Source organism: Dendrobates tinctorius, unplaced genomic scaffold (genome assembly GCF_039654945.1).
Source record: "Dendrobates tinctorius isolate UK_male_01 unplaced genomic scaffold, ASM3965494v1 ptg000057l, whole genome shotgun sequence".
Lineage (NCBI taxonomy): Eukaryota > Metazoa > Chordata > Amphibia > Anura > Dendrobatidae > Dendrobates > Dendrobates tinctorius.
The window spans coordinates 5285281-5307276 of record NW_027361725.1 but is presented as its reverse complement, the minus strand read 5'-3'; positions in this window follow the sequence as shown (position 1 = coordinate 5307276).

Genomic DNA, 21996 nt, shown 5'->3' with positions numbered 1-21996 from the left:
TATGGGGGCAGCATATTGGGGAATAATCTATGGAGCATCTTCTAGGGGCAGCATATAGGGGCATAATCTATAGAGCATCTTATGGGGCCATAACCTTTTTGGAGCAGCATATGGGGCATATTATTCTAGGGAGCATTTTATGGGGCCATTATTAACCTTTGTGCAGCATTATATGGGGTGTATTTTGTATGGAGCATCTTATGGGGCCATCATGAACTGTATGGAGCATTATATGGGGCTCCTGATTCAATATGGATATTCAAAAACATTTATCCTACTGATGTCTCAATTAATTTTACTTTTATTGGTATCTATTTTTATTTTTTAAATTTACCAGTAGCTGCTGCATTTTCCACCCTAGGCTTAGACTCGAGTCAATAAGTTTTCCCAGTTTTTTGTGGCAAAATTAGGGGGGTCGGCTTATAATCGGGTCGGCTTATACTCGAGTATATATGGTATATGTCTGATGGTCTGTGTATAGCTATATGTTAGAATGTTAGAATGGAAAATTATGTCACTAAAGGGACCCAAATATTATCAATGACCACTCCAAATGGAAAATGTATCTACACCCATTTCTGTCCTGCCACCCATTACTTGCAGTCTCAGAATAAGCTGCCATAAGTGTACGTGAGGAATAACGCTATTTATTGTCATTGTATGATTTGTATCATGTATATTTCACTAGTATTCCCTTCTGCAGGCTATATCTGTAATTGTCAGTTGTTTCTGTGCTAGCGGATGGAGACTAGCTATAATGATGTTTTGGGGGATTCCTGCTCTCCTGCCTCTATGCAGCACATGTTCACAAGCAGCCGCAGCAGCATGGAGGACATTATTTGGCAGTACTGAGCAGTGTAGTTGTGAATCCAACTGTGAGGTGTGATAACAATTACTGGAAATCAACATGGAGGACATATGGCTGTAATGATCAGTATAGCTATGAATACTTACTAAAAAGCAACAGGGTCTCTGTGTGTGTCTTTCCATCTCACTCTTCCACTGTGTTCCTCCCTCTTCCTCAGCAGCAGCATAGAGGATAAAATTGGGCAGTATTAAGCTGTGCAGCTGAGAGTCTAGCTCTGGCTGAGAAAAATACATATTTGAGAGCAGAATGGAGAACATTATATGGCACTACTGAGCAGTGTAGCTGTGAATGCTTACTAGAAAGCAAAAGGGTCTGTGTGTGTCATTCTGTCTCTCTCTTCCACTCCGCTCCTCTTTCTTCCTCCTACTAGTCCCTATATTAGGAAACATTAATAGGGAGCTGTAATCTGATTATCCAGTGAGCTGAAAGTACATCTTGCTTGGATAAACATAGACGTTAGCAGTTTTTCAGAGTTTAGGAGACAGAGGAAAGAAGATAAAATGGTTCATAAGTGGAGAAATAAGCATATTTCTCTATATGGTATATCACAAAGATTCTCATACTTGCTTGTAATAGAGATTTTTTTTTGCAAAATTTGTTGAAATGATAGTGACCATTTATAGGGTTGTGTCAGTCTTCCTAATTCTCCTGCTCTGAGCTACTTTAGCTCTCAGCTTCTTGGTCAGTGTATGGGCGGGCGCAGAATGGGTTGGGCTACAGCGCATTCTTTAGGCCTTTTCTGTAGACCTAAATTAAGAAGGGGAAAGGTGGCCAGGGACTGAGAGCTATCGTGCACACACACTGAAAGTGAAGTGACAGAACTGTGCTTGCTGCTGGATCACAATGGTTGCCACGCTCCCGGATGACAAGCAATTGGGCAAGAAGCATTATTTAGAGAACAGCGTATGGGTGGTATTATTAATTTAAAGTTAAGGGTGATTGAAAAAATGGGAATATCTCTAATATCTCTAAAAGACATCAATGTATGATCATTGGGGTCCCAATCGTCCCCGACCCTCCCCCATCTCAATTAATCAGCAGAATGAAGAAGTGGCTCCCTATAATTATCAGCACAAAGAGAGAGCTGAAGGCTTTAAGGATGGGATCATACTGTTCATGGATGGGCTATTTTAAAAAAGTATAAAATCAGTGTAAAATCCTGATAAATCTATTGATTGGGGAAGATCTAACTGCTGAGATCTCATCTGAACACCAAAATAAAGTTTTAACTTTTGATTTATTTTCCACGCACACACAAGAGCCCAAGAGAGTTGAAGATTGGGTTGGTCCGAGCAGTCAGTCCCCGATTTTCCAGGAAAAAAAACATTTTCAGGGGATCAGAGATTCCAGTTCCCTCCTATTTGTCACTTTCCATCCAGTTCCCTTTTAGTTGGATGAAACAAATACATCTCTCTCTTAGCACACGGTGGCAGTGAGCACAGATCAGAGCTCCTCCCAGTCTACAGAGAACATGATGAACTCTATGAAATAAAAAATGCATAAAAATAAAGGTTGCAGAAGTTTTTGTTTCAAATCCTTTGAACATGTTACTTTGTGATGTCTGCTGTTTCATTAATGATAATATGAACGGCGACTGGAGTCACACTTTAATATACACAATATGTGAAAAAAGAAATGTGCAGAAAAAAAAGTCTGCAGTGCGAGATTCAGACTATTTACAGCCACCGCGGTCGCAGTCGCCCTCGTCACTTTAAGTACCTTGCTATTAAGGGGACAGACGCTACCATATGGGTATAATTTGTTCCTCACCAGAAGGAGATTCCCATACCAGTCATGAAAGGGAGAGCTGCAGTCTTCTGAGTCCCTCTAATTATTTCAATTATTTACTTTCAAAAACCCCTTTACATCCCTTGCGTATGCAGATATGGCCTTTGAATGGTAGCAAGCTTGGGGCCAAGCATTAAGCGCTAATTTTAATTGCCGGTCTTGTTAAGTGCAGATGAGGCAGGATGAACTGATTAACACTAAAACTAAAATCCATTTTTTCGCTCCTCTCCCTCCCCCATACCAAATGGTCTACCTGCCCTCTTAGCATTTAGCGGCTGTACTGCGGGATTCCAGGCAAGGAGTTAAGTGCGAAGCTTTTTGATGTTAATAACTGGAAGGAAAAAAATATATATATTGTATATCTTCAGTGTCACATTGTCATTATTTTGTCTTACCTTTTAATTCTATGAACAGATGAAACTTAAAGCAGTCCATACTGAGACTAAAAAGAATTGTTTGTTTATATTTAAAGGAACACTCCAGTTAAATGTGACATGGTGGACTTCATCTATACTGTGTCATGCTCCGCCCTTGGAATAACACAGCCAATTAGCTTTGCCCAAAATATATTTCCTAAACACTAGAGGTTAAAGTATCATTTGAAAATCGATTTTCAGTCAGAAGTACTATAAAGCCTCCAATCTTCCTGAAAAGTGACATGTGTAACACTCTGAGGTCTCCTAGGACTCCATCCATCACCTTTTAAGCTGTCTGTTTCTCACACACTAATCCTCTTCACTTCTGTGCTGTCATACACTATTTGTAATCTTTATTCAGTGTCATAAGACTTTCTCTCCCTACCTCTATGGCTGTTCTGTAAGTTGTGACATACTCTCACTATCCAGATTCACCTAAAACTGGCTGCTGCATTCCCTGCCTATACTTTTATATGGGCTATGATAGTCTCTCCTGATTGGCTGTGTTACACTATGTGATGTGAGGTCATATGAGTCTTCTGTGGCTGACGCAATCTTCTGCAATGTGTAAAAGAAAATTCCAAACAATTTTACACAAATTAGATTTTCATCTAATTAAGTACAGCATCACTACTGAACACTCAGTTTTTTATTTTAAAGGGGATATCTGGAACTTTTAAAATAAAAGGCATGCAGTAGTTAAAGGGAACCTGTCAGCAGTTTTGTTTGGCCGATATAAGATACGGAATGCTGTAGATAAGCCCTGAAAGACGGTGGCCATAACTTTTATCAGCCAAAACTGCTGACAGGTTTGTTTTAACAGAGGCAACTACCTGCCTGTTGTTCCTGGCAACGGTCTTTGATTGCTCTGGCCAGAGATCCAGCTACTCCCTCTCAATAAAACAGTAGTTTCTACTGGTGTCATGCTGATTGTCAGCTGTCTCTCTGCTGCCTAATTGGGGGAAGCAAGCTGTCAATCAGCATAACACCAGTACTCCCGCCCTGTCAACAGGAAGAAAGACTGCTGCTCTATTGACAGGGAGTAGCTGAATCTCTGACTGGAGCTATCAAAGATTGGTGCTGGGTACAACAGTCAGCTAGTTGCCTATGTTAGCAGCTACATGCCTTTTTTTAAAGTCCCCTTTAAGTTTTACACCCAATAGTGTGCAGCGCACATTTTTTTTGTCTGAGTGGAGCTTTCTTTTATGCTTACAGTCGCTCCCTAGTAAGTAATGCAATGCACTTTGCATGTGATCCCACAGGATAAAGGGAGGCAACAATTAACATCAATACATTTTTGCTTTAGAAAAGTAGTTGTCATTTTGCAAATCCGTTCAGCCAATGACCTGACAAGCAAAGATGGAATTTGTTACCAGCACCAGTTACCCAAAGTTGAGAAGTTTTTTTTTTATTAAAGGGGAGTAAAGGCCCCATCACACACAGTGAGATTGCTAGCGAGATCGCTGATTTTGTGACGCATCAGCGATCTCTCCAGCGATATCGCTGTGTGTGACGGGGATCAGTGACCGGCCCCCCTGTCGGGTATCGCTGATCGTGCAGGATCGTCCTGGGCCATTTTTTGATTGTTGGTCTCCCGCTGGCCAGCACGCATCGCTGCGTGTGGCAGCGAGAGACCAGTGATCAGCGACGCTGGACGCTGGTTTCCAACGTAAACATCGGGTAACTAAGAGCCACGCGGCTCTTGGAAACCCACTGTTTACCTTAGATACCAGCGCATGCTCTTAGTCACACGACTCTTAGTTACCCGATGTTTATGTTGGAAACCAGCGTGCACGCTGGTATCTAGGGTAAAGAGCAGGTATCCAAATGCCGCGCGGCTCTTAGATACCCGATGTTTACATTGGAAACCAGCTTGCTCGCTGGTCCTGATCACTGGAGGGGCTGTCTATGTGACAGCTCACCAGCGATCAGCCTAACAATGTCCCAGCGATCCCATCCATGTCGGATCATAAGTGGGATCGCTGGGACATCGTTATGTGTAACAGGGCCTTAACACACATGAATGGGTTGTGGTGCCTGTCTCACTCTCATATAGCACTTGGGGGACCTACAGTAGTGCCTGAAGGGTCCAAATGGCACTACTACTACATTAGAAGAGAGTAGTACTATGAACAGCCCATACTGCCTGTATCATATGGGAATATATCATATGAGAACATCCAGGATGCATCTGTAATACAAGGAGACTTCTATGACTCTGACAGAATTGGCAAGTCTAACGTGGTCACCCAAACCTCCCACAAGGCAGAGTTACCGCAACAGTTGCTTTGCAGCCACATTTCCCGGGCAAGCGCTAGGATAGTGGAAATGAGGCATGGTCTGATAAAGGGGCATGGTTTCAGAAAAAGAGGGCAGCAAAATTGCCATCTTGATGGTTGTGGCCCAAATATATTCTCCCCATAACAAATTGTAATAGTTTGCAAGTATGAATAGCTCATGACAGTATGGGAGCTAAAGTTCAGAGACGTAACTTAAAGACCCAGGTGTCGAATGTTGAGACAGAGCACCACAGATATCATGTTTAGGTTTTTTAAGTTCCCAGCCATGGGTGCCATTACTATTTCTGCAATCCCTTTGGCTACACCCTGTGGTTCAAGGGATTCAAGTTACAACCAGCTTGTTGGGTACTGGTATCGAAAAACTTTGCAAATAAGGAATAGCATTAATGCAAGACTTAAGATACACCAGTAGAGAGGTCTTCATTTTGGCTCCCAGTTTAAGATATTGCTGTGTAGCAATTAACCAGTGGTAGGAGCTTCAAAAATAACACCTGGGTTTTGTTTCTGAAGACGGGTCTAAAACACGATCTGCAAAAAAAAAAAAAAACAGAATTATAAATGAGACTTAACATATGGTGGGCCCTGTAACAGATTTTGCATTGGGGTCTTGGGTACACCTCTGCTTTCGGCTAACATCAGATCATTATATCTTGATTTTCCATACTGAGATGCTAGAGTTTCTAAGTTGGAGATTTGCTCAGTTTTAATGTACTGCAGTTCTCATCGTTATTAGGGCACTAACTCAGTTCCTTCAACATTTTCGTTAATGAAAAGTAATCAATATCCATAAAGATGCTAAAAATATTAATGTATTTCTCAATTGCTCTACTGGATATTGGAGAATTTTAAATGTGGCGAGTTATAATTTGGTAAACTTACCGATAGTCTATCATGATACTAATTGCGTTTTGCCAATAGAATTTTTACCCTGAAGGGGTATCTTCTGGGCTTCAAAGCAAGATTTAGAGCAGGACCCATCAAATATTATCTGACTGCAGTTCTTATATGCATTGGAGGACCTGTTGAGACCTTCGGGCACAATTACTACTTGGTAAAGTCTGTAACCTATACCCTTCTTATAGGTGAGAACCTAATGATGCCCCTGGTTAAGAAGAAGCCATAACTCCCATATCAGACATCAATTGTGTTGGCCGCAAGTTGCAATAAACAACATATCTGAAATGTCTTCTGACATATCTGGCCATATATAACCCAACTCAATTGCCCAATGAACTCCATTTATAAAATGAATGAGACTAAAGCCATTTATGTTAAGAACTCTTACTTTAGTTGGAGACTTTACAAAAATTTCAAGATGAGAAACACTTTGCTATAAGTGCTGTGTTTGACATTGGTGGGCAACTTACAGGGTGCAAGAGGTTGAAGAGTTCACCATCATCAATGCCATAAAGTCACAACTCCATTCATATTCAGCCTAATTAGATTTTGACATTAACAGGGGTTTCTAAATCGAGATTACTGAAGACCTATTCATAAATACCCAGTTGGTGGGAGTTTGGTGCTCTCCATCCCCATTGATTAAGTGCTTGACGACGAATACTATAGGTAATACCAAATGAATCAAGTTCAGAAGACATCTCAACCAAATAAATAAATTATGGACAGGGTCAATTTTGAGATTACTGTTGTGGTGACATATGTGAATGAAAGGAAAGGAAAAATAGAAGAAGAAAGTACAGTTATTGGGTCATGGGTCAGAACTATCAGGAATCTGGCAAGAAATCATGGGATATTTTTCTAGATATCTACAACAGCTTTTGAAATAATTAAAATATGCCAGGAGTTTGGTTCATAGGTTGAGTTTACAGACAAATTTGTCAGATATTACTAGTGTAAACATAAATAAATGAAATAATTATTAAATTATTACACTCCAATATTTTACACATCTGAGAATTCAAAGATTTCCTAACACGCAAGTTTATTTAAATAAAACAAATCACTTGTTTTTCTGGCTTACCATATAAAGATGCAGATTACAAAGAAGCCACAGATTAGTTTCATTATTTACAGAAGGGTTTGTGGACTCCCGCTAATATCTTCAGGGACCTGCTGGTTCTGGACGATACATTGTGGTATAGGATTGAATTGAAATAACTCACTATCAAAATAAAACTTTATTTAAGGATTTAAACTTGGACTGTAAGAAAAAAAATAAACTCTATCCCTGCTTGTTGATCCAAAAGAGAAGAATATTTTTTCCAATTTCTTTAATTTTCCTTTTTTCTATTTCACATTTTCTCCTTTTGATAGTGTTTTTTTTGCTATTTTTATTCCAAATGTTTGTATTAATTTTTAAAACACTTACAAACAATTAGTAGAAGAATAATTATGTTAGACTTTAATACAGAGAAAATGATATATCTAGCAATCACTGGAGAAGGACAATATGGTCATACCAAAAGAGAAATCACTGGAGAAGGACATTATGGTCATATACGAATAGAGAAATCATTGGAGAAGGATATCATGGTCATACGAACAGAGCAATCACTGGAGAAGGACATCATGGTCATACGAAAAGAGAAATCACCGGAAATGGACATTATGGTCATACGAATAGAGCAATCATTGAAGAAGGACATCAAGGTCATATGAATAGAGCAATCATTGGAAAATAACATCATTGTCATACGAATTGAGCAATCACTGGACAAGGACTTAATGGTCATACGAAAAGAGAAATCACTGGAGAAGGACATCATGGTCATATATGAATAGAGCAATCACTGGAGAAGGACATCATGGTCATACGAATAGAGCAATTATTGGAGAAGGACATCATGGTCATATATGAATAGAGCAATCATTGGAGACGGACATCATGGTCATATGAAAAGCTCAATCACTGGAGAAGGACATCATGGTTATATGAAGAGAGCAATCACTGGAGAAGGACATCATGGTCATACGAAAAGAGCAATCACTGCAGAAGGACATCGTGGTCATACGAAAAGAGCAATCACTGCAGAAGGACATCATGATCATACGAAGGGAGCAATCACTGGAGAAGGACATCATGGTCATATGAAGAGAGCAATCACTGGAGAAGGACATCATGGTCATATGAAGAGAGCAATCACTGAGAAGGACATCATGGTCATATGAAGAGAGCAATCACTGGAGAAGGACATCATTGCCACATGAATACAGCAATCACTGGAGATGTACATCATGGTTGGAAGAACAGAAGGAACAAGGGGAAGAGGAAGACCAGCAACCTGATGGTAGGCTGCTCTAGATTGATCTTCCTACAGAGTGTTCATCCATTAAGTCGCCATGACTTGAGATCGATCCAAAGGCCGTTATTAATATTATTATTATTAATAATAATAATAATAATAATAAAATAATATATATATACTGTATATATAACAAGCAACAAACCTTCCATTTGAGCTATTGTACATAAATGAGATGCAAATGTATCCTTTTATGTGTAAATGTTGTTAAAATATTAAAAAATGATGCTAATAATAAAAAATATCTCTAGCTGTATTTGGTTGTCTTTTGGTGAGCTAGAAAATTGGACTTTTGCATTTGGGGGAGGGAGAGAGGAAGAGAAAGATGAAATATCATCTTAGTGAGGGGGATTATTTCTATGGAGCGTTATTTAAAGTTTGGAAACAAACAGTTTTTTTCACTTATTTATTTATTACTATTCAGATGTATGCATTTAATGATCGGCGAGCCGTCCTGTTCATTCAGCGCTCTATGGCACATCAAACGTCTGCAGTACAGCAGGGCCTGTTTACTAATCTCATTTCAATGTCTCCTTAGCATACCTTTGATGCATCCAGTGTTATTAGTGATTACTGCAATACTACACATATTGTGGAATGCACATAAAGCCAGTTTAGTCTCGCTGCCTCGTTTCCTCTGGAGTTATTATCTGCCCTACAAATCTCGCTTTGTGTAAATAATTGCCCATCTACAAACACCGTGTTTTATCATTCCAAACATTGGCTTTTATTTGTATGCTCCATCTACTGTAATAGCACCAGTTTTACAACTGTAAAGCATGTCTGACCATGCAGCCTGTCTTTTAAAGAAATAAACAAAAATGTGTGCATTTTTAATACTAGGCAACCACCCCCTAGATTGGTAAGTTTGAGAGTGGCTGCTCCATCAGTATTTTGCACCTATGCCTTTACCATGGGGGTCTTCTGCGTCCTGCTAGTGCATTGATAATCTGACCTAGAGTTGGTGAGGCTATGTTTTTCAGCATTTTTTCTTGAATTTATGTCCTATAATAATCTTTATTTTTATATAGCGCTAACATATTCCGCAGCGCTTTACAGTTTGCACACATTTTCATCACTGTCCCCGATGGGGCTCACAATCTAAATTCCCTATCAGTATATCTTTGGAATGTGGGAGGAAACCAGAGTACACGGAGGAAACCCACGCAAACACGGGGAGAACATACAAACTCCTTGCAGATATTGTCCTTGCTGGGATTCGAACCCAGGACCCCAGCGCTGCAAGGCTGCAATGTTAACCACTGAGCCACCATCCTATGTGAAACCGATTTTTTAGACCCTAAGCTATCAGAGAAGAGACAGCAGTCTATAAATTTAAGGGTAGGTTAATTTTAACATTGAGAGACAGAATATCAAAAATAAAATCCAGAAAATCACATTGTATAAATTATCCTTAATGCCTAGTCTTATTAGTTTCAAATGCCCAAAAATGACAATCTTTTCCAGATCATGGTGGTCCTCTTGCTGTATGTTTCCTTTTATACCACAACAAAGATCCAATAAGTAATCATTGTGTTCCATCTCCACTGACAATTTTGGTCACAAATTAATATCTTTTCTTGCTTCCTCAAGATGATCACTTGAATTGTTCCACCCAAACTAATCATCCTAGCCACCAATAAATATCTTATCTGGCATCTTTATTGTGATCATTTGTATCTTAGTAGTCCAGATAATTTCCATTTTTTCAGGAAGATCCCATTGGTCATCATTTACTAACGTCACTGAACATCCTGCTCACAAATGTCCTTTCTTAAATTCCACCTCCACAAATAAATATCTTGCATGATGAGGGCTTGAATTATGATAGTTCTATTATCCTCCATGTCACCATTTTGGCCATCACCTACTACCCTCACTTACCATCCTGCTCACAAATGTCTATCATATGTTGGATCCTCAAGATGATCATTTTAATAACGGTAGCTCTATTATCTTCTATGTCTTCATAAAGATTTCCTTGGCTATTATCTACCACCTTCACCAACAATCTTTGCTCACAAATGCCTATCTTATCTTCGATCATCAGAAGATCATTTGGATAACAGTAAGCCAAGTATCTTACATGCCATCAATAAAAGATCCTGTTGACCATCATCTTCCACTCAAACTAATTATCCAGCCAACCAATAATGATCTGGCATCCTCATTTGATCATTGGCATAAAACTAGTCCAATTAATTTCCAACCTTTCAGAAAAATCCCATTGGCCATCATCTACTAACATCACTGACCATCCTGCTCACAAATGTCTATCATATCTTGGATCTTCAGAAGATAGCATATAGATAACACTAATCTGAATATATTATGTGACACCAAAAAAAAGATCCTGTTAGCTATCATCTTCCACCTTCACTAATCATCCCGCCCACCAATTACTATTTTATCTTTCATCTTCAAGATAATAGTTTGGTTCATGGTAGTTCTATTACTTTCTATGCCTCTGTTGGTGATCATCTTTAACGATCACTGACCATTTTGGCCACAAATGATTATCTTCTCTAGGATCCTCAAGATTATCAGTTCCATTATTGTAGTCTTTTTGTCTTATTTGGGCACCATAAATATCCTGTTGGCCATAATCTTCCACCTTTGTTGACCATCCTTCACTGTTGTAGTGATTTTTAACCCCAATCCCTCATTATTCATTATCAGCTCCAACTTTTTAACTCTTTTAGTTGTTCATCTTTATAGGAGGAGATATAAAATATTTTATTATTTCCCGACCCAGTTGTAATGTTATTAGAAGAGTGTCAAGTAAAGTGAAGACAATAGATGGTCCTCTCCTATGGAATCTCCTCTCTGCAAATTCTTTGACTCTCAGCACCTGGAATCATGCTCCTATAGATGTTTAGCCTAATTGGGTTTGCTTTCCCTCATCTATTTTTATCTCATTGATTTTTATTGTATAAACATTTTTTAGTCTTTAATGAGATCCATTTAGACGTGACAGGAAGACAGGTTTGAAAACACCCACTGATTTCTCCCATTCATTTGAATAGCGGCCAAGGGACATATTTTAAAGTCATTTTTTATCTTCGTGCTTTTAGTGTGAATCTCATTAATAAAGAGATGATTTTACTCAAAAGAGCCTTTATGGTTCAGCTACATAACCTAGACTGGAGAGATCTCGTCAAATTACGGCATTATAAAGCGCAAATCGGCTGCCATTCACACACAGCCGTCCGCTGGGTTTCTCGGCAATACACAAGGACCATTAGATTCACGGGTATGAAAATCCAGAAATACACAGTAAATACAGCCATTCAAGTAATATCACAATAGAGGAGTTAATAGCGTCATTTACAAAATCACAAAAACCTCTATGATTACTTAAAGTGAAGCTTGAGTCTGGAGCCACTTTAATGATAATATTATAGGGAAAAGCATTGTAAAGTCACACATTACCAAATTAATATGGCCCTATGGTGTGCAAATAACTTGGTAAAATAGTTTCAGCAATTATTATGCTTAATTATTTAGCATATTCCGCAGCGCTTTACAGACATCATCTCTGTCACCATTGGGGCTCAAAATCCAGATTCCCTATCAGTATGTCTTTGGAGAGTGGGAGGAAATCAGAAGAAACCCACACAAACACAGGGAGAGCATACAAACTCCTTACAGATGTTGTCCTTGGAGTGATTTGAACCCAGGACCCCAGCGCTGCAAGGCTGCAGTGCTAACCACTGAGCCTCCAAGCTACCCTCAGTGATTTAGCAGTTAGCAATATTGCTATGCAATGCGGCTGTCCTGAATTCAAATCCCATCAAGGATGACATCGGCATTGAACAATAAACTGTCATGGAAAACTTTTTTTTAACTATTAGCTCATACTGTAGGTTGGTGAAATAACAGTGCTATATATTACCCAAATCAATATATACAGTGGGGACATCATAGGTAGACTACAACTATGAGTCAAAATAAGGTGATTTCCTGGATTTGTTTTCTTGTCTGATTTGGCAAGATTTATTTTGCAATTTATGGTGGAAAATAAGTATTTTGTCACCTTAAAACATGCAAGATTTCTGGCTCTCACAAACCTGTAACTTCTTCTTTAAGAGGCTCCTCTGTCCTCCACTCATTACCTGTAGTAATGGCACCTGTTTGAACTTGTATAAAAGACACCTGTCCACAACCTCAAATAGTCACACTCCACACTGCAATATCGTGAAGACCAAAGAGCTGTCGGAGGACACCAGAAACAAAATTGTAGCCCTGCACCAGGCTGGGAAGACTGAATCTGCAATAGGCAAGTAGCTTGGTGTGATGAAATCAACTTTAGGAGCAATAATAAGAAAATGGAAGACATACAAGACCACTGATAATCTCCTTCGATCTGAGTCTCCACACAAGATCTCACCCCATGTGGTCAAAATGATCACAAGAATGGTGAGAAAAAATCCCAAAACCACACGAGGTGGACCTAGTGAATGACCTGCATAGAGCTGGGACCACCGTAAGAAAGGCTACCATCAGTAACACACTACGTCATCAGGGACTCAGATCCTGCAGTGCCAGATGTGTCCCTCTGCTTAAGCCAGTACATGTCCGGGCGTGTCTGAAGTTTGCTAGAGAGCATTTTGATTATCCAGAAGAGTATTGGGAGAATGTCTGGTGTGGTCTGATGAAACCAAAGTAGAACTGTTTGGTAGAAACAAAACTCTGCCGTGTTTGGAGGAGACAGTATGTTGAGTTGCATCCAAAGAACACCATACCTACTGTGAAGCATGGGGGTGGCAACATCATGCTTTGGTGCTGTTTCTCTGCAAAGGGACCAGGACAACTGATCCGTGTACATGAAAGAATGAATGGGGCCATGTATCGTAAGATTTTGAGTGTAAACCTCCTTCCATCAGCAAGGGCATTGAAGATGAAACGTGGATGGGTCTTTCAGCATGATAATAATCCCAAGCACACTGCCAGGGCAACACCGCATTGATGCAGTAATTGATACAAAAGGAGTCGCAACCAAGTATTGAGTGCATTTACTGAACATACATTTCATTAGGCCAACATTTCGGATTTTAAAATCATTTTTCAAGCTGGTGTTATAAAGTATTCGAATTTACTGAGATAACTACTTTTGGGTTTTCATTGGCTGTAAGCCAGAATTATCAATATTAATAGAAATAAACACTTGAAATAGATCACTCTCTGTAATGACTCTATATAATATATGAGTTTCACTTTTTGTATTGAAGAACTGAAATAATTTAACTTTTTGATGATATTCTACTTTGGGGAGATGCACCTGTAGTATCAAAATAATACTAATATACAGGAACATGATGCCACAGTAGAGTACTGTCATATTGGTGTTATAAAATAACCAAATAATACCAATATACAGAGCCATAAGACTATTGTGGAATTGCCAAATAATACCCAAATACTGTACCATGCAATAATACCACCATACACTGCTGAAATACTATTACCATATTTTAAGCAAATTGTACCTTAATATAATGTTGTAATACCTCCAAGGAGTGCTGAAATAACAGTGCCATATACTAGCAAAATACTTCCAATATAGAGTCCAATAATACCAATATAGAGTGGTGTAATAACACTGCCATATAATAGCCAAATATTACCAATATACAATATTTCAATACCTTTTATAAAGAGCTGTAATAATAGTGCTGTAAAACACCCAAATATTACCAATAAATATTACCAATAATAGGTACCATCATACCGATCAAGCTATTGAAATATCAGTACATGTACTGTAGCTCCCAAATAATACTAATACTGTATACTGTATACACATAATACATGCAATAATACTATAATACTACCATAGAGTGCTGAACAACAGTGCCGCATAATACGACCAGTGGCTTGAAAAAGTACTCATCCCCTTGACATTTTATGTGTTTCGTTACCTCATAACCTGGAATTTCACTGGTGAACAGCAACTTTCAAGTCTGACTGGAGTGCTATGGCCAGCCAATTGCTGGGAGGCTTCTTGTACCCTCCCCGATAGGGAGGTGCCTGAGCAACCTCTATAGTTACTGTTAGGTGGTTTACTGAGTGCAACTGTATGTTGCCAGGTCCCCTGTCTGTTAATGTTTCCCATATCCTGTGTCGCATTAGTCCAGTATAGCAGTACAGTAAGTCCTTGTTCCTGTGTCCGCTTTGGCGGTGTCTGTACCATGAAACCGCATTGGCGGTACCTGATCTGTTTCCTAAGACCAGTGTGTCAAACCTGTCCTTGTGGCTATCCAGTCAGCACAGTCTGAACCCTGTCCCTCTGGCCGTCTCATCTGCTATCCAGAGTCTGCACAGTCTGAACCTGTCCCTGTGGCTGTCCTGTCTGTACAGTCTGAACTTGTCCCAGTGGACATCCTGCCCTGACTAGGAGCCTGGATTAACGCCTAAGACCCTTGGGGTCAGCTGCTCGTACCGGATGTCGCCCTGGAGTGGTACCTGCAGCTACCTGCTGCACTAGCCTGACCTCACTACTAGATGCTCCATTAAACACCAAGGTAGCTGCTTAGTCATGCTCCTCCTGGGCAGGTCCGGTCTGTGGCACAGTAGGTACAGGAACCACGCATGCCACCTTTGGGCGTAACACTGACCGCAGATTCTCAATTGGATTAAGATCGGGGCTTTGACTAGGCCACGTTTCTCCTTAGAGCACTCTAGTGTTGCTTTAGCGGTATGCTTTGGGTCATTGTCTTCTTGGAAGGTAAACCTCCATCCCAGTCTCAAATCGCAGACATATATAGAAAATAAAACTTGGCACTCAACTTATTAATGAAATCCAGAAATCATTTGAATGCAGTCCAATCAATATGACAGAGATGTTTCTGTCCCACACGGACCTTTGTCAGTCCGACTGCTTAAAGAGGAAAATCGGAGGAGAGAATATAATTACTCGTTTGTAGCATGCATGAGAAAAAGACAGGTAGATGTGGGTGAATGGAAACCCATATTAAATCTGCATTTTTATGCAGAGGAGGAGGAGTGCTGCCTACATTGACGCGGCATCACCGCTAGTCAGGTTGCTCTGATTTTCCTCTTTAAGCAGTTGGTCCGTGCGGGACCGAAACGTCTCTGTCATATTGATTGGACTGCATTAAAATTACTTCTGAATTTCATTAATAAGTTGAGTGGCAAGTTTTATTTTCTTTATATACTGGCTTGGGAACCTACTTGTGCATCACTACACGGTTGTGCTACGATTTTTCATCAAATCGCTGACAGACTGAAACAATTTTTGCTCAAGAATATCCCTGTATTTTGCACCATCTATCTTTGCCTCAGCTTGGCCCATTTTTACTGTCCCTACTGCAGATAAACTTCATGGCGTTCTTGAGGTGATGAGCTGTGTTGGTTTTACGACAGGCACAGTGTTTATCTTGGAGGCCAAAAAGTTCCATTTTGGTCTCATCAGACCACAGCACCTTCCTCCATACATTTGGGTAGTTTCCCACATGTCTTTTGGCAAACTCAAAAAGAGCCTTTGTGTGTAAGTAAAGACTTCTTTCTGCCCACTCTTCCATAAAGTCCACCTCTATGGAGTGTACAGCTTATTGTGGGCTTATGGACAGATACTCTATTCTCGGCTTGGGAACTCTTCAGCTCCTTCAGGGTTACCTTTGGTTTCGGTGGTGCCTCTCTGATTAATGCCCTCCTTGCCTGGGCTGACAGTTTTGATTGGTGGCCCTATCCTGGAAGGTTTGCTGTGGTGCTGTTCTTTCCATTAGAAGATAATGGATTTAATTTTCATCCAGGAGCTCATCAATGATTGGGATATGTTTTATAACCCAACACTGACTTGTACTTCTCAACAACTTTGTCCCTGACTTGTTTGGAGATCTCCTTGGTGTTCATGGCGTTTTTTGGAAATCTCATCGGCCTTCATGGTGTTGTTTGGAAATCTCCTAGGTCTTCATGGTGTTGTTTGGAGATCTCCTTGGTGTTCATGGTGTTGTTTGGAAATCTCCTCGGCCTTCATGGTGTTGTTTGGAAATCTCCTCAGCCTTCATGGTGTTGTTTGGAGATCTCCTCGGCCTTCATGGTGTTGTTTGGAAATCTCCTCGGCCTTCATGGTGCTGTTTGGAATTCTCCTTGGTGTTCATGGTGTTGTTTGGAAATCTCCTTGGTCTTCATGGTGTTGTTTGGTTAGTGATGCCTCTTGTTAATGGTGTTGCAGCCTCTGTGGCCTTTCAGAAAAGGTAAAGTGTATATACTGACAGACATGTGATACTTAGATTGCACACAGGGGACTTCCTTTCAATAAGTATCTAACCAATGTTATATAAAAGACTAAAGACTTACAAGCCTATACTTTTAATTTAATTTTGTAAACTTCTCCATACACCTCACTATTTTCTTTTTTTACTTTTAAGAAATAAAAAAAGTTAAAATAAAAAAGTCAGCAATTTACTGTCTCGGCTTTGAATATTTTTGGAAACGCTTTATTGACATCCAGCGTGTGAAGACGGCACAGGATAGTTGAATTGGATTTCAGCGAGTCTGTTCCTTGGATGCTCTCCACCTTCAATGGTTTGTTTTGGCGGTGGATTACTTTCCCTTTTGAGGAGAACTTCAGACCACAGTGGAAAATAGACCACCGCGGTGAACAACCGCAAATGTAAGAGGAGCAAGTGTTAGGAGTAATAATGCTGAGAAGTCTTCAGTGTCACCTGCTCTCGGTAGTCTATCCCCAAATAGGAAATGTAATGCTCCTTGGACTCCACCAACTTTGTCCTCTATCATCTATCTGGCTTTCTATCTTTATTTATCTCTTTTTTTCTTTCTTTCTTTCTTTCTTTCTTTCTTTCTTTCTTTCTTTCTTTCTTTCTTTCTTTCTTTCTTTCTTTCTTTCTTTCTCTCTCACTTCCTTTCTCGCTCACTTCCTTTCTCTCTCTCTCTCTCATATCAATCTACTTTCTATCTTCTGTAAAACCAAAACTTTGCATTTTTACAATCAGCATGAATAAACAGTTAATTCTTTTTTCACTGTAAGTCCCTGAAGTGATGCCTTAGTTTTGTTTTGGAAAATATCTTATGAACATTTGGTAATTGTCTGGAAACCTATACCCTCTCTTTATGCATCTATCTATCTCATATCTATATACAGTATCTCTCTCTAAAAATGAAAAAAGTTGCCACAGCACTAGCCTTAGACCGTGTTCACACGTTCAGTATTTGATCAGTATTTTACATCAGTAGTTATAATCCAAAACCAGGAATTGATGAAAAATACAAGAGTGGTGAGTGACATGTTTGTATTATACTTTTCCTATGCTTGTTCCACTCCTGATTTTGCCTAACAAATACTGATGTGAAATACTGACCAAATACTGAACTTGTCAGCATGGCCTTGCAAAAGGTGTCTGTGTTCAATATCTCTCTTGCAGTTAACAAACCTTCCAAAAATAAAGTAAATGGATACACTGATGATTTTGCAAGCTTTCCCACCTACAAAGAATGGAGACGTCTGTAATTTTTATCGTAGGTACACTTCACCTGTGAGAGACAGAATCTAAAAATAAAAAACAGAAAATTGCAATGTATGATTTTTAAATAATTAAATTGCATTTTATTACATGAAATAAGTATTTGATCACCTACCAACCAGGAAAAATTCTGGCTCTCACAGACCTGTTACTTTTTCTGTAAGAAGCCCTCCTACTCTGCACTCATTACCTGTATTAACTGCACCTGTTTGAACTCGTTACCTGTATAAAACACACCTGTCCACACACATCAATCACATTCCAACCTTTCCACCATGGCCAAGACCAAAAAGCTGTCTAAGGACACCAGAAACAAAATAGTAGACCTGCACAAGGCTGGGATGGGCTACAGGACAATAGGCAAGCAGCTTAGGGAGAAGGCAATAGCTGTTGGCACAATTATTAGAAAATGGAAGAGACACAAGATGACTGTCAATCTTCCTAGGTCTGGTGCTTCATGCAAGATCTCACCTTCTGGGGTAAGGATGATTCCAAGAAAGGTCAGGAATAAGCCAAGAACTAGACAGAAGGCCTGGTCAATGGCCTGAAGAGAGCTGGGACCACAGTCTCAAACATTACCATTAGTAACACACTACGCCATCATGGATTAAAATCCTGCAGGGCACGCAAGGTACTACTGCTCATGCACATGTCCCGGCCCGTTTGAAGTTCACCAATGACTATCTGGATGATCCAAAGGCAACATGGGAAAAGGTCATGTGGTCAGATGAGACTAAAATAGAACTTTTTGGTATCAACTCCTCTCGCTGTGTTTGGAGGAAGAAGAAGGGTGAGTACAACCCCAAGAACATTGTCCCAACTGTGAAGCATGGTGGGGAAAACATCATACTTTGGGGGTGGTTTTCTGCAACGGGGACAGGACAACTGCACCGTACTGAAGGGAGGATGGATGAGGTAATGTATTGTGAGTTTTTGGCAAACAACCTCCTTCCCTCAGTAAGAGCATTGAAGCTGGGTCTTCCAGCATGACCCAAAAACACAAAGCCAGGGTAACTAACGAGTGGCTCCGTAAGAGGCATTTCAGGGTCCTGCAGTGGCCTAGCCAATCTCCTGAGCTGAACCAAATGATGAAGTTAGGGGGGTAACAGGGACTCCAAATGATGAAGTGAGGAGTAGAGTTGAGCGACTTTTGCTTTTTTAGGGTCGCGTTTCGTTTGGTGAAACCCGACTTTTCCAAAAGTCGGGTCGAGCAAGATCGTCCGATTATAGGGAAAAGTCGGGGTCGTCCCGAAACACGAAACCCAATGTAAGTCAATGGGGAATAAAAGTCGGCAGTGAGAGGAGGACAGGAAACACACCTACAGTGCCCATTTGAATGCCAAAAGCATCAATTCTTCTTACTTAAGCTTGTCAACCTTAATTAACTTCATAATACAAGTTACGCACTGAAAAATGGGGGTTATTTGGCTAAATTTGTGGGGGGGGAGGGCTGGCTGCAGGTTTTCATGTGCCCTGGGCGAAAGAGCGCCCCTTTAACACATACCACAACTCATCATGCTCCGATACGGCAGAGAAATAGCGGTATAGTACAATGAAAAATACCTCACTTTGTACATCTCATGACGAGGCCCATCTATTTCTCCATACAAAATCATTGGTCCCATATAATGTTTGAAACAGTATATGATGAGCTCCACATAATGCTACAGTATATGTTGGTCCCCATGGATGAAGCTCCACTGTCTTATGGGCCCAAATAATGCTCCAAACATAATGGGCCCCATTTCTACTGCTCTAGTGTATAATGGGCCCTGTAAATGCTGCTCCAGTGTCTGATGTCCACCTTTGGAATGTTCCAGTGTATGGTGGGCCCCATCTATCATTCTCCAGAGTATAGTGCTCCCCAAAAATTGCTGTCCCAACATAGAAAACAATCAAATAAGTCTCCTCGCTAGGGAATCCCTGTACTTGTCTGGACAGGTGCTGTAGCTTGCTTAACAGCTCGCCAGCCGTTCTCACGCCCAGTATGGATTGCACGTGATTGCACAAAGGTTAGAAAGGGTACCGTATCCCTGGATAACATGTATGGATAGCGTACACATTCAAAATATATGTCTATACAGCATGAGGCAGGCTCAGACGGTGTTAGGCCCAGTATGGATTGCACGTCATTGCACAAAGGTTAGAAAGGGTACCGTATCCCCGGATAACATGTATGGATAGCGTACACATTCAAAATATATGTCTATACAGCATGAGGCAGGCTCAGACGGTGTTAGGCCCAGTATGGATTGCACGTCATTGCACAAAGGTTAGAAAGGGTACCGTATCCCTGGATAACATGTATGGATAGCGTACACATTCAAAATATATGTCTATACAGCATGAGGCAGGCTCAGACGGTGTTAGGCCCAGTATGAATTGCACGTCATTGCACAAAGGTTAGAAGGGGTACCGTATCCCCGGATAACATGTATGGATAGTGTACACATTCAAAATATATGTCTATACAGCATGAGGCAGGCTCAGACGGTGTTAGGCCCAGTATGGATTGCACGTCATTGCACAAAGGTTAGAAGGGGTACCGTATCCCCGGATAACATGTATGGATAGCGTACACATTCAAAATATATGTCTATACAGCATGAGGCAGGCTCAGACGGTGTTAGGCCCAGTATGGATTGCACGTCATTGCACAAAGGTTAGAAAGGGTACCGTATCCCTGGATAACATGTATGGATAGCGTACACATTCAAAATATATGTCTATACAGCATGAGGCAGGCTCAGACGGTGTTAGGCCCAGTATGGATTGCACGTCATTGCACAAAGGTTAGAAGGGGTACCGTATCCCCGGATAACATGTATGGATAGCGTACACATTCAAAATATATGTCTATACAGCATGAGGCAGGCTCAGACGGTGTTAGGCCCAGTATGGATTGCACGTCATTGCACAAAGGTTAGAAGGGGTACCGTATCCCCGGATAACATGTATGGATAGTGTACACATTCAAAATATATGTCTATACAGCATGAGGCAGGCTCAGACGGTGTTAGGCCCAGTATGGATTGCACGTCATTGCACAAAGGTTAGAAGGGGTACCGTATCCCCGGATAACATGTATGGATAGCGTACACATTCAAAATATATGTCTATACAGCATGAGGCAGGCTCAGACGGTGTTAGGCCCAGTATGGATTGCACGTCATTGCACAAAGGTTAGAAGGGGTACCGTATCCCCGGATAACATGTATGGATAGCGTACACATTCAAAATATATGTCTATACAGCATGAGGCAGGCTCAGACGGTGTTAGGCCCAGTATGGAATGCACGTCATTGCACAAAGGTTAGAAAGGGTACCGTATCCCCGGATAACATGTATGGATAGCGTACACATTCAAAATATATGTCTATACAGCATGAGGCAGGCTCAGACGGTGTTAGGCCCAGTATGGATTGCACGTCATTGCACAAAGGTTAGAAAGGGTACCGTATCCCTGGATAACATGTATGGATAGCGTACACATTCAAAATATATGTCTATACAGCATGAGGCAGGCTCAGACGGTGTTAGGCCCAGTATGAATTGCACGTCATTGCACAAAGGTTAGAAGGGGTACCGTATCCCCGGATAACATGTATGGATAGTGTACACATTCAAAATATATGTCTATACAGCATGAGGCAGGCTCAGACGGTGTTAGGCCCAGTATGGATTGCACGTCATTGCACAAAGGTTAGAAGGGGTACCGTATCCCCGGATAACATGTATGGATAGCGTACACATTCAAAATATATGTCTATACAGCATGAGGCAGGCTCAGACGGTGTTAGGCCCAGTATGGATTGCACGTCATTGCACAAAGGTTAGAAAGGGTACCGTATCCCT